Here is a 7,691-nt window from a genome sequence, read left to right as displayed (position 1 = left end):
AAAAAACAATTAACAGACATAAATTAAATGTAATCGCTTTAATAACAAAATGAAAATGAAATTACTTACAAAAAGGGAAAAATAAAACGTTCGTTCATTAGAGTACAATATTCACGAATCTTTCCTGTACATTCTTACAGGCCTTATGGGTCATTGTTGGTGGGAACAGTCTGCCGGACTACACTGACCACTCTTAGATTAAATAACTATTTATTTTAATAAACAATGAACTTACATTACGCTTCAACTCTACTCGCTTCCTCATCAATGGGTCAGCAGGGTCCCTGAAGTGTGAACCATGTCACCGCCTTGCCTGACTGTCGCGTTACACGTTAACCCTTTCAGTCGAACGCTGCACCTCCACAAAGCGGGTTTCTAGGTCTGCTTCTGTAAACGAAAATGACTATGAAATAATATTGAAAACAGTATTTTTGATAATAAATAATATTTATGGTGTTTTACGAGCATGCTTAAGTCTCCGTGAAATTACTTATAAATGATACTACCTTATTGAACGAATATCCATATGAGGATTGAGGATACAAGCTTCGGTTATCCTCTTTTTGATCCTGCCTCTACAACTATGTACTCTACTGTTGCTGGATCAATTAGCACTCTGTCCGATACAGCTGGCTCTGGAAGGTTACTGAAACGAAACGTTTAACATAGATATAGCATTTATTATGTTAAGCATTTAATGTATTACATTATTAATCACAATTAAATATTACTTATATGCTAGTGATGGCAAATTAGTTAATGATTATACAATGTTTCGATTTCATACCGTTCGTCGACGTTCTGGTAATCGCTGAGTCTTCTTACACTTATTATTATTATTATTATTATTATTATTATTATTTTATTATTATTATTTTTTTTTAATTATTATTATCATAATAAGTAATATAAATATTTATTTTAATATTAATAATTGCAAAAAAGCATATTTTTCATAAACAATATAGCAACACATTCGAAACGGTATAATGTGAGTTTAAGACGGTTGGAAAAGACGCTCATGAGAAATATAAAGTATATTATGCAAAAATTAAATAAAATATATGCTTCTCTTATTCATTTATGTCTAAATATGTTTTAATGGAGACACAATTCATATAGCCACCATTTACAGACATGTTGCAATAAGCATCAACATAGATCCCAGCTACGTTCTGGGCTTCAGCAGAATTGGGCACTGATGGCTTTACATTTGTCGAAAACTTCGAACCCTTTTTCAAATCCAAGACAGCAATCTGAGTTATATCGGGAATCACTGTACCTCGAACTGTAATAAATTTACACAATGCTTTCTTCTTGAATTCAAGTATCCCTTTTTAAGTTTCATACTGAAGCCTTATAGGATTGTTTGTTTGAGAAACAATCAGTTTTAAGGACAACAAGCACTTCATGACTTTTTGACCTCAAAATATCAAACATGAAAATGTGTGTAGAATGATAAAATATGATCAAACGTTGAAACTCAAACCAATATAAGCTTCTTGTGAATAAGGTTTATTTTATTCGCATTATAAAGTCCCAAACCAAGTTTGTCTCACGTAGATCCGTTGTTCCAGGGTCGAAGGTCACTTAGGCTTGCTCTGACTCAAACTTGGCATGATGGACAATGGCTCTGGAATCTACTCTCGGCAATGCGTCCATATGACATAAGAAATACAAAAGTGAGAGTAAACAGCGTAACATATAAAACTTAAATACATGAGTAATAAATCATAATCGGTACTAGTCAGTGCGCTTGTCAATATGCGTGCGTCTCAATTGCGCAGATTCGCGTGATGAAATTCCTTGCTACAAATAAAGGCATGCATTTTATAAAAAATAAAATATGATAGTCCTGCTGGTGCAGCCTAAGTTCCACTGTATGTGTATTATTGTATTGATTTATCTTGGACTTTATAGACTGTATGGAAATGAACTGTGTATAAACAACTGTAATTGTCAAACCTGAATTCAGCGGTCAGTCAAGGGAAATGATCAAAGTGACCGTTGTCCACAGGTGACCGTTGAATTCTGATCACAATTTTTAAGTAGGTTGGTCAGTTGGTAGTATTACTACGTCGTTACCCCACCCAGTCGTTTGCATACAGTGTAAAACAAATGCTCATTGCATTAACAAAGCATAATAACAGCGTTAACTTACGCGTGTACATTGAATAATAGAGAATAATATCTTTTAGATTGATTAAATTTCATATTGTTAAATTAAAGCAATGACTCTATCAACGCTGGTTTAATTGTTTACTCATGCATCTCATTCATTCAGTAAATAAAGCTCGTCACGTTCCGTTGACGTCACGTCCGTAAAAGTCTAAAAAGCGGATTCGGTGTCGTAAATCGATAGTACGGTCAAATTGTACCGTTCTAATTCAAAGAAATGGCGGTCATTTAATTTAGCGATAATTACTTAAAACAAGTCAATAACTCTGACATATTTTCTTTTGAAGATACCCCCACAATTATCCCCGGAAAAGAAACCTTCTCAACACCTTATAATTAGTTTACTCGGGCCGCTTTTATAATATCATAGACAATTACCGCATTCAGACGCTTTAAACGCAAAATAGACGGACAAATAATTCGCTGTGTTTTTAATTTTCGCGACTCGAGACCAATGACGCGTGACCGTTGATTTCAGGTCAAACATGAACTTTGGAGTTGAATATAGTGGCCGTTGGCCGTTATGGTCAGGTGGCCGTTAAATTCATGTGTAATGTAGAGTGTTTTTCGTCGGGGGGATTCCAGACTGACCGTTGTCTGCAGGTGACCGGTAAATTCAGGTGGCCGTTAGGTCAGTTTCGACTGTATATAACAAGGTATCCATCTCGAAATGACCCGAAAATAGGGTGCATCACTTTGAACAGCAACTTTTTCATCAGCAATTTCCACGAACTCGGAAAAAATCAGAAATGAATTTCCATTATTTTTTACAAATAATTGGTCAAATTAAAAAAAAATAATACGAGACACAATTTGCGTGAACTACTCGTCGACGATATGACCCAATCCATGACAGAAATGCGGCTTCAGAAAAAATAATATTAAATTTGCCATAATAAAAATAAATAGGAATCAAGCAACTCTAGCGATTGTACGTTTTTACCCCCAGAGACATGAGTACATGTATGTAGTGAAAACTTGTATTATTTTGTAACAAGATAAGTATTGATGCAAATCATCAAAAGGCGTCGGGAATTTCAGTGTAAAAGGCACTCAATGAAGTTACATGGAACGATTTTTTTTCTACTGTAAATATTTATAAATTGGCCGATTTTTTTAAACAAAATAAAATAAGATACTGGTATAACCATTATCTATGATTTTGTGTTATAACCCCCAAATAACCATTATCTATGATTTTGTGTTGTAACTCCCAAATATTTCATAGCTCATTTTATTTACATTGGATTCTTTTTGTTACTGGCATCCGTGTGCAGTTTTCATTAATGGAACAGAACTGTGTAGGTTTTAAAAAATCTGCTTCATCTTGTAAGCGTTATTTCATATTTTTCTCAACTTCAAGGGGAGATGATTCTGAACTTATTCTTACGTTGCTCATTTACGATAGGGGTTGAGTACTCATTGATATGAAAACACTGTAAGAGTTTTAATGTGTTTACGAACCCCCCCCCCCCACCCTCTCACACATATATTTCATGGGCATAATAAAAACAAAAAAATGGTAACAATAAAACAGCATATTTTTTAAACTAAAATGTCTACATCAAAACAAAAAAAATAACATTGAACACAAACTAAATATTTTGATTCTACTGGGGCTCGAACATTGGGCCTCTCACATGTGAAGAGAGCGTGTAACCACTACAATACGGAGCCGCTTGAAAAATCACCTTCTAACTAACATATTAATTAGCTATTAATAGTCGGTTTAAATGTTAACCCGAAGGTTTAAACGCTGGATAGTGAGCGTGGTTGAAGGTCCATACCAAAGGGTCCATACCACTGGCAAGATACGGGTCAGGCCTGCGGCCTTCTATATGTGGTTCTTACAAAAAACCTGTAGGAGGACTTGATAGTAATGAGACTTGGGTGCTGTGATGGTGCTTCTCATTTATAAGCGGCTGCTTCCTTTATCAAGGCTCATTATTACAATTAATAATACATGTCGCGCTTCGCGCTCTATAGCGCCTATATTAGTTACTAAGTGGTTGCTATGAAAGCGGAACAGAGAAGTTTTGTTTTTAAATCAAAATCAGAAACCGAAAAATAACTTCTTCTCCCATAGGCGTACAAAAACGTATTACATTCTAGTCGCCGCACTTTACGTCGGTAGTGTAAATGTATGACATTTACCGGAAGAGCAGTATATATTTATTGCATTAATTTTAAAAGATACACAAGATGAGTATTGATGCAAAGCATCAAAGGGCGTCGGGAATTTAAGTGTAAAAGGCACTCAATGAAGTTACATGGAACGAGTTTTTTTCTACTGTAAATATAAATATGTTGGTCGTTTTTTTAAACAAAACAGAAAAAGATACTGGTATTACAATTATCTATAATTTTGAGTTATAACTCCTAAATAACCATTATTTATGATGTTGTGTTATAACCCCCAAATAACCATTATCTATGATTTTGTGTTGTAACCCCCAAATATGTCATAGTTCATTTTATTAACATTGGTTTCCTTTTTTACTGGCATCCGTGTGCAGTTTTCATTAATGCAACAGAACTGTGTAGGTTTAAAAAAAATGCTTCATCTTGTAAGCATAATTTCATATTTTTTCTCAACTTCAAGAGGAGATGATTCTGAACTTATTATTACGTTGCTCATTTACGATAGGGGTTGAGTACTCATTGATATGAAAACACTTAAAAGTTTGAATTTTTTTTTAATGAAAACTGTAAATTGCATAAAGAAGCTGCATTTCACAATATTTTGAAATTCAGTAAAAGATCATAATAGATTTATTGCTCCGATATTCATCCTTTTCAATAGGGTTCGATACTGATACAAAAACACTTAACAAGTTTGGAAAGATTCAGACGAAAGTTGTGAAATCTTTTAAACAAGTGGAAATTGTTTATTTTATCAAATTTAATAGAAAAAATCTGGACTTATTGTCCCGATGTTTCTCATTTTAAATGAGGTAAAAATGCTCATTAGTATAAAGACACTGTAAATTTGGAAAGAATCTGATGAAAAATGTTGACATAATCACCTAACCAAGCAGTTTTTCACTTTTATTTTTAAATTCAAAGAGACATTATTCTGGACTTATGGTCCGATATTGCTCATATTGAGTTTGGGTTGGGTCCTCTTTGATAAAAACCTGTGCAAGTTTGGCAACAATCGGATGAAAATTTTGGACTTCGAACAACGATTTCAAAATTTCTCAAATTCTAAGGAAGATAACAATGGACGTAATGGTCGGATAATGCTAAAGGGCCCATACCACCTGGATAGTAATACGTGTCGCGCTTCGCGCTCTAAATGTGATTCTTAAAAAAACTCCGAGGAGTGCTTGATTCTAGGGAAATGGGTTGCTGGGACACAGCGCCTACTTGATAAGCGGCTGCTTCCTTTATCGCAACTCATTGTTACAATCAATAATACGTGTCGCGCTTCGCGCTCTATTCGTTGTAGGGATAGTACTTAGGGCCTATGATAGACAACCATAAAAATACATGGATAATAGATGTGTTCTTTGCATTTATTTGTTAATATAAAAACATGTGTATTTTTTATAAGATATTTAAGTGATGTAAGAAATTTTAATTAACGTTGTCACCACGCGGCTTCCATTAATTTTAATAAAAATGTCCAATTGTAGTAAAATGGATTTTAAAATGTCTACATAAAAAAAGCTTTATTATATTTATTAACCTGACTAAAAAAATTGTCAGCCGCCGAACTGTTCCGTTCTCGCTGGAACCCGGGATTGAACCGGGGGTCTTTAGATGATTGCTGCGTAAACAACATCAGTCTAACGCTCTCCCAACTGAGCTATTCCGGCTGCCATCATTTATTTACTGCTATTTGGTAAAATTGTGTGTAGCGATCGTTATTATATGTCTATTAATAAACTAATACATTGTACGTTTTCGTACCACTACGCCTTCCAATAAACTTGCTTGCGCGATAGGTCGTCAAATATCATACTACATTGATTCTCCACTAAATAAGCAAATTAGAACAACCACAAAATAAATATATTTTGATTATGTTTTGTTTTTATACAAAACCAGAAAGTTTCGCGAATTTGCCCAGTCCCTGTGATCTTTCGCCTGTGATCAGTTGTGGATCAGTTATTAATTAAAACAATTAGCTTTGCATTATTGGCAATAAATGTTGTAATAAATGTAAAAGGCACAAATGCAGTACTTATTTACACTAATTTACACAAAAAATCACTACTATGCAAGATATTCTTAAAACAAAAATATATACATTGATCCGTAAAATAACTTTTCCTCCCATAAGCGAAAAAAAATGCATTACATACTAGTCGCCGCTCTCCATAGCGACGCCAATAAGGTATTTATAGCCAATTCTACCATCCTTTCGACTATTTACAGGAAGAACAGAGTGACCGGGAACATACTCTGAACTGCTGCAATATGATATGTACTGCGTTGAACGGTAATGCGCACATTTCGCAGAATATTTCAGTCCAATTTATTTTGTTTTGATAGCATATGTGCATATTTGAATCTTTACATGTAGTACGGGAAAATTAACTTATTTTGCTTATCACAGTAGGGTATCAAAGACATTAACGAAATAAAAATTACATGATATTTTTATTCTAAGCACAACGCAGATAACGACACATTTACAAATGTACTTGTATTTGTAAATTGATTAAAGTTTGAGTCTCTGTGGCTAATGAATATATAACCAGAATAGTGAGAAATTCCCTTCGATGAACAGTGTACATGCTGCTTTACCCAATGTTTTTTTAGGGATTCATCTCAAATCAGCCAATTAAATGTTGGGTATAATTTAATAGTCTCCACTGGTGGTAAATTTATTCAATATTCTATTTGTAATGGAATTAGGTTAAAACCTGGGTCAGACAGCTTCGCCGAACAAGTCAAGATCATCGTCATGCATTTTATGAAGCAGCCATAAATCAAGGTTTGAATTGGCCGTCTACATAGCTTGGAAATGCTTTTAGTTGTCTTTAACTTTTATCAATAAAACTATTTAATGAAAAGCAAGAAAAACACAAGTATCAATGCGCCTATCCTTGTATGCTGTAATTAGTGTTAAAGTGAATTTTTAACATGAACTGTTACAGTATATCATGGTAGTTTACATAGTTCGTTAACAACATAAAACGATTTGGGGGAAAAATATTACTTAAAGAATCTATTAGTGAAAGGAATAATATCAATAATAATCAGTTATGCTTTCTCGCATGATAAGATGATGTTAACATCAAAACACCGTCCTCACCCACTCGTGTTTGCAATATTCGGTGACAATAAAAACACACTTTAACAGCCGTTTCAGAAAACATGAAATTTGAAGAAACATTTTTGTTTCATAATTTCACCTTTAATAATTGTGTCCTATGAGTCAATATAATCGTAAATTTATCTTGCAATTAAAAGAAACATATAACACACATTTTGCATTTTTACAAATAATATATCAAATACAAATCTTATACATATATTAAACCTAAGAATACCGACTAAAT

The 7,691-nt window shown here is 33.7% G+C and overlaps 1 non-coding gene across 1 annotated transcript; it reads right to left on the bottom strand.

The window, feature by feature from the left end:
- Window positions 1-5,909: 5,909 nt before the first annotated feature.
- Window positions 5,910-5,999, bottom strand: Trnai-gau (transfer RNA isoleucine (anticodon GAU)). Its single transcript is given in 2 exon segments — window positions 5,910-5,945; window positions 5,963-5,999. It is a non-coding gene; the product is annotated as a tRNA-Ile (tRNA).
- Window positions 6,000-7,691: the final 1,692 nt, after the last annotated feature.

The sequence above is a fragment of the Dreissena polymorpha genome, chromosome 1 (genome assembly GCF_020536995.1).
Source record: "Dreissena polymorpha isolate Duluth1 chromosome 1, UMN_Dpol_1.0, whole genome shotgun sequence".
Classification (NCBI taxonomy): domain Eukaryota; kingdom Metazoa; phylum Mollusca; class Bivalvia; order Myida; family Dreissenidae; genus Dreissena; species Dreissena polymorpha.
The sequence above is the reverse complement of the archived record's forward strand: the minus strand, read 5'-3'. Positions and strand labels throughout refer to the sequence as shown.